Below are 6968 nucleotides of genomic sequence, written 5' to 3'. Positions count from 1 at the left end.
TATTACTATTTTAATACCATTACTTGTTATTGGTCTGTTTAGATTGTTTTATATCCTCTTGATTCATTTTGTAGGTTGTATGTATCTGGACATTTATATATTTCTTCTAGATTTTCTAATTCTTTGGAATGTATGTTTTTTTGAGGATTTTCTAATTTGTTGAATTAGTTATAATGACAGTTGAATGCACTATGATGCATCATACATAAATGAAGTATAATTTCTCATGTTTTAATGTAGTCCCTAATGATTCTCTAAATTTTATCATAACCCTTTATTCATCTCTAATTTTTTTCTCTTGGGTCTTCTCTCAATTTTGGTTTCAGTAAGTGTTTATGAATTTTGGTTATCTTTTCAAATAACCAACTCTTTCTTTCATTGATCTTTGTGGGTGGGCGTGTCTGTGCGTGAGTATATATATGTAGTTCATTAAATTCAGCACTCATCTTTATTATTTCTTTCTTCTACTGTTCTTGGTATTGATTTGTTCTTGTTTTTCTAAGGTCCTAAGATGCATCATTAGGTCATTTATTTAAGATGTCACAGATTTTCAAAGTATGGAACACTTCTAGAATTAGTGTGTCATCCTTACGCAGTAGCCATCCTAATAATCTCTGCATTGTTCCAATTTTGGTATATGTGTTGGGAAAGTGAACATATATGACACTAATCTTTAAACGGAAAGCACTGTGATATGCACTGTAGGATTCATAAAGGTAATTGTTCAAATATATTTTTAAAAAGATTTCTTGAATATATATGCATATATATATATATATATATATATATATACACACAAATAAATAGATTGAATTAGTAGTTTAATTTATTGAGATTACTAGAAAAACTGTGAAAAAAAAGCTTTTTTCCCCAATCTACAAACTACAGTTAAAATTAAAGACTGAGATAAGTAAATTAAATAAAATTAAAGTTGAGATAAGTAAATTGTTTACTTATATTGACATAAGTAAATTGTTGAAGGCCACAGAGCCAATTAGTGTCAAGACAAGAATCAATACCTCAGCCTAGGTTATGTCTTACATATGCCTTATTCTTCCTGGAAATGCCTGTTAAAACATATTGGTCATGTAGAAATGTTTATTTTTCAAAGTTAGTATGCACAGTAAGCAAATCTATAATTTGTTCATTTATCAGTGTTATTATTTATGTTATTTTGTGTTGTATTTTTTCCTTTGTTGTAGATTGATGAACTTTTTCCATTTTTCTCATCTTTCTTGTTTATAAATTGCATACTTTATTGCTATTAATTTGTAATTACTCCTACATTTTTATCACTTGCTTAATTAACCTTTTAATAAGTTCAAAATTATTCATTATAAGACAAGGACTCTGTCACCATTTAATTACCAATTAAACTGCATATCCATACCTAATGACAACATTATTGTTTTGCTTGTATGCACCAGCTTAATATCTGGTGTGTCATAGTACACTGCAGTTACAAATCATGTGCTACAAGGTAGGTTGATCTACCTGGACACTTTTATGTGGCTTAGTAATGGAAACAAAGAGAAAGAGTAATTATCCCCTTATCTATATATTTATATGTAATTATCTATCCATCCAGAGAAAGCATTTACCTATTTTCTAAATTATTGGTGTTTCTTGTCTGTAGAAAGAAATTAGCACAGAAAGATATTAGATAAAAAAAAAAAACAACTTTGTTTTATTTAAATCCAAATAATATTATAATAGCTTTGGATGTTTAACAGGTTTTCCTAAGACTGACATACATTGTTAACACATTTTGTTTGCCATGTTAACATTCATTTTCCATTGTCTGTCCACCATATAAAAAGAAAAGGAGCCATTATTTATCAAAAAAATATTTTTGATAAATATTTAAAATTTAATACATCCATCGAATTTCTTTTCATTATGTACCCACTCCTCCCTTGAGTTATTTAGATTTTCGTTTGAATCAAAAGCATATAAATATTTTAAAATTAATTTTTAAAAAGATGATTTTGGAAAACTCAAAACACATTTTACTTTATATTTAACATAATTTCAAAACTAACATTGCTTTAATTTCCTTTTTAACTGAATATACTTAAGAACATGTTTAGGTGGCTGGGTACTGATGTCAAATCAAACTATTGCTAACTGAGTGATTGCATCAAGGAAGGGACTCTTGAATCTTTAAATGAGTGGAAATTCATGGACCATGAATAATAATCATATGACTGCAATTCTAAGGCTTAATTTGTTTAAAAATTCAAAATAAAAGTATCAGTACTGAAGGTATGACTTACATAGTCTGCCACTTAAAATTATTCATGTTGAGTGTTCCCACATCTGTATAATTTGCATGCATAGTTTTTTACTAGTACAATGGAAATAATGTGAATGGAATAAATTTGGGGGAACTATGCTGAATTCCCAGTGTTTATATCTGCCAATCATGGTTCTTAATAGGGAAAAATATAGTATAATGTTTAAAGGTATGGAAGAGGAAGAAAGATTTCTGATGCTTAAAGCAGTTACCTCATTTACCATGTACAGTTTAATTCAAGCATTTATAAGTTTCCTGCCTGTAAAGTGAGTATAATATTACCTACCTTGGAGTTGTTAAGAACAAATAATTTAAATTATGTAAAGATAATTTAGCTAGATGTAAAAACCAGACTGACACTCTAGGGGGCAGCATTTGGAATGAATGTTGTATGCTCAGTGACATCTGGAAAACAACATGGAATAGACATGGTACCCTCCTCAGGCTATGCTGCAGTTTTGGTAAATCACAGTTGGCAAGTAACAACTGTCCCTGTTACTCCTATTGGAATAATAATCAGGGGAACCATTTATCCTGGTTTTCTTAGTAGTGGACTGTTTTGGGCCATCATGACCATGACCAGATTTTTAACAAGGTCATCTTTTGTCTTAGAAATGTCTCAATTTGCAGATTAAATTATAGAGTTAGATTAGGTTAACTTTTTCATTTTTGTGTTACCTACGAGTATGTGCCTCTTTTCATTTGTCCTTCTTTCTTTCTTTCATTCCTTTCTTCCTTCCTTCCTTTTTGAAAGCAAAGTATAATAATTTACTAAAGCAAAGTGAAGTAATGCTCCCATGTTTGAGAGGGGACCCTAGAAGGTTGAAGTAGAATTTGCCTATTGAACTTTAACAAACAGGATTTTCTTTCTATCAAAATCTTAAACAGGATTTTTTTCTATAAAAGTCTTAAAATCTAGAGCATCAGACACTTATATCTATATGACCCTTTCACCAATATGATCTTTCATAATCTAGAAAACTCATTTGGTTTAGTAAAAACACATTTTTAAAAAACTATTTGGTTATTTTATTTGCTTTGTTTTCTCAACTTACTTATATTTGTATTTCATCTTAAGCCCCAGCGTTAATATTTTGGCATGATTTTTGAAACTGTACCTGTCTAAAGTTGTGTTATTCATCTTAGTTTTTAACTCCCCAGGACTCTGTCAGCTTTGAAATCTCAAATCTTCATCTAATTTTAGGCAGTCTAGAGAAAGTACACAGTATTTCAGTAACTACCAATGATTTCCCCCCTGTTTGTATAAAAAAAAGTATATTTATTTGGAAATATGGGGTTAAATAAGGGTTAAATTTGGATCAAATTTGGGGGAGCATATGAATATTATTGAAATAAATCATTACACTATTTTATATAAATGGAAATAAAATAATTTTAAAATAGGAAACCTGAATTTATATTTGCAAACATATTTTAATAACTTTATTGGGGTGCAGTTGTTATATAGAAACACCACATGTATCTAATGTTTACAATTTTGTGAATATAAATATATTGATTCATCTATGAAACCATAACCACAATAAGGAAATACACAGATCCATCTCTTTCAAAAATTTCTTCTGTCATTTTATCTCTTTTTTTGTAAGAACATTTGACTTAGGATCTATCCTCTTAACGAATGTTAAAACGTGCAGTACCACACTGTTTCCTATAAGCACTGAGCTATATAGTAGATCAAATAACTAATCTACCTTGTATAACTGAACTATATACTTAATAGACATTTCTCAAGAGAAGATATACAAATGAGTGACAAGAATATAAATGCTCAACATCACTAATTGTCAAGAGCTATTCATGGACTCTGTATGGACCAAACCAGAATTATAGGCAGTAAATAGGAAAATCTGGCATCTGGGAACTTCCAGTGGTAATCCTGCTTGTTAAGACTACTCTGATCCATGTGAATTTCTATTCAGCTCTGCCACGTTCCACACAGCACAGGAGAAGTGTGACCTCCTGTAGCCACACAGACTCCCAGAGATGGGTGGGGCTTCCCAAGATGCCAATCAACCTGTTGACTGCAAGACACCATGAAGCAAGACTCCGCCCACTGAAACTTTTGATTCTCTCCCTTAAAAAAAGAATTGGAGCCATTTTCTAACTGTTCTGTTCCAACCCCTATCAGGACTAGAAAACCCTTTCAGGTGCTCCTTTAAAATTAATTTCTGGCTGTCTCTGATTTCTCCACTAATTACTTCAGACTTTAATTTTCTCAGGTGGTTATATCCTGTGCTGGATGAGTTACCTTGGAAGGTGTTGGCTGCCTCGTGATAACTAATCATCAGAGAAATTGAAGTTAAAATCATAATGATATATCACATCACTCCTCCTAAGATGGTTATAATCAAAAACATAAAAAAAAGAAAAGAAATGTTAGGCAGAATGTGGAGAAGTTGGAATCCTTATGTACTGTTGAGGAGTATGTAAAATGGAGTATCCACTATGAAAAAAAAAAAAACTATGGAAGATTCTCCAAAATTATATATATATATATTTACAGGTAATCTAATATTCCTACTTCTGTGTAAATGTCAAAAGGAATTGAAATCAGCATGCTGAAGAGATATCAGCATTTCACATTAAACATAGTATTATTGACAATAGTCAAGATATGATACAGGCCAAATGTGCATAAATTAATGGATAAAAATATGGTATATTCATAAGATAAAATACAGTCCAGCTTTAAAACACAAAAGAAACATGGAAAATCATAGGGGATGTTTAACACTTTGATCTAATGTTATATACTTAACATTATTTAAATGTAAACATCATAAGTTTGAAAGTCATAAAAAAGACATCTGATGGAAATCAAGGATTAGATAAATAAGTAAGAAAGTCAGAAAAGAAGTAAGACCTATTGGTTACTAACTACTTATTTTGAACTCTTAATGGCAGGTATGGAATACTTGTTCTTTCATTTAATCATATTGATTACTAGTCACTTATTTTGAACTCTTAATAACAGGCATGGAACATTTTTCTTTCATTTAATCATTGTAGTTTCATTATCAGGTTAAAAGGCATTATCTCAAAATTAAATACTAGATAACTAAGTATCTGAGAAATTAACTAAGATATCAGAGAGAAGCAGAATTTCAACCCAATCTCTCTGAATTCTGAAGTTGTCTTTCATTCAATAATATCCAGTGATTAATACCATCATTTCAGAGGACATTACTGTTTTCATAGAAATTCCTTGGTAGTTGAATGAAAACCTCCTTTCTAGCAAAGGGGGTGGGTTAAATATGCTTCTTTCTTCAAATAAAATGTGGCCTCACAAAGTTTGTCATAAAATTATTGGAAAATAATCCCAATATATTTATGTTTCCCAAAGCATGTCTCTCTCTCCTGTTTTTTTATAATATTCATGTCTTTTTTTGTGTTCTAACTAGATCTATCCCACCATGAGCAACATTATTCACACTCCTACTTGAATAAGCAATAGGTTTTCATTCTCTGAAGATTCTCTCTTGTATTTCTGAGACTGCAAAGTGTCTTCCATGTATTCCAATGTGAGCTTATTGCTGGGTACTGGTAATTCCTACTACTGTCCAGCCCAGGACACTGGCTTTTTATAGGTCTGTTGAGCCTCTACTACATGCCTCCACAGGGTCTTTTACTGATGCTATTTTTCTGTTGTTCTTCACTTTCACATACTTTTATTCTGGATGATTCCAAAAATAAACTCATTTTTTAATGTGTTTATTGTGCATTATATTTCTGTTTTTTGTTTTTGTTTGATTTTTTTTTTCCTGGCATGAGGGGGAACCAACCAAACATGCAAAGGAAACCGATTGTATCCAAAGCCTCTGTTCACATACATAGGGTTGACCTGAACACCAACTACAAACCTATACAAAATAATTCACTAGCTCTTTTGTCAATTTCTTTTCTGATTAAAACCTGTAGACAGAGATGTTATCATCTAATTTATAACCAAATGCGCTCTCTGTGCCAGGTTAGCCTTAATTGTTTATCATGCTAAATTACTTCTAAAACCTTTGAAATAATGGTATTCAGTTCAATTCCACAAACACTTACTGAATTTACCCTGTGTCAAGTAAAGTTTTGGGTGTTATGGAAGAAAAATGAAATGAACACAGTGGAGGTGATATCTCAGAGCTTATAGTGGGATGAAATAGAAAGACATTAAGTAAACATTTTCATAAAAAATGTACAGTTAGAAGGGTGTCAAATAAGGGAGAAACAATATTGATAGTACACTAAGAAAGTACATTAGCCAAATGTTCCTCCTTTTCTTTAGGAGGCATGTATAGGAAGGGAAATTTGATACCTTATTTCATAAATACATTATATTCTTACACATTTAATTTTAAACTATTTGTCTATAGTTCTTTGAGGAGCAGTTACTAAATAGTTTGAAGAGCCTTGGGCCAGGTACGTTGGTACATGCCTGTAATTGCAGTAGCTCAGGAGGCTGAACCAGAGGATTGTGGGTCAAAGCCAGCCTCAGCAACAGTGAGGTGCTAAGCAACTCAGTGAGACCCTGTCTCTAAATAAAATACAAAAAAGTGGGGGGAGGAGAGCTGGAGATGTGGTTCAGTGGTTGAGTGCCCCTGAATTCAAACCCTAGTTTACCCCCTCTTAAAAAAAAAGTCTTAGAAGGTTAAAAAATATT

The 6968-nt window shown here is 31.5% G+C and overlaps 1 non-coding gene across 1 annotated transcript; it reads right to left on the bottom strand.

The window, feature by feature from the left end:
- Window positions 1-551: 551 nt before the first annotated feature.
- LOC125612222 lies at window positions 552-658 on the bottom strand. Its single transcript, XR_007342557.1, has one exon. It is a non-coding gene; the product is annotated as a U6 spliceosomal RNA (small nuclear RNA).
- Window positions 659-6968: the final 6310 nt, after the last annotated feature.

Source organism: Marmota marmota, unplaced genomic scaffold (genome assembly GCF_001458135.2).
Source record: "Marmota marmota marmota unplaced genomic scaffold, marMar, whole genome shotgun sequence".
NCBI lineage: Eukaryota > Metazoa > Chordata > Mammalia > Rodentia > Sciuridae > Marmota > Marmota marmota.
The sequence above is the reverse complement of the archived record's forward strand: the minus strand, read 5'-3'. Positions and strand labels throughout refer to the sequence as shown.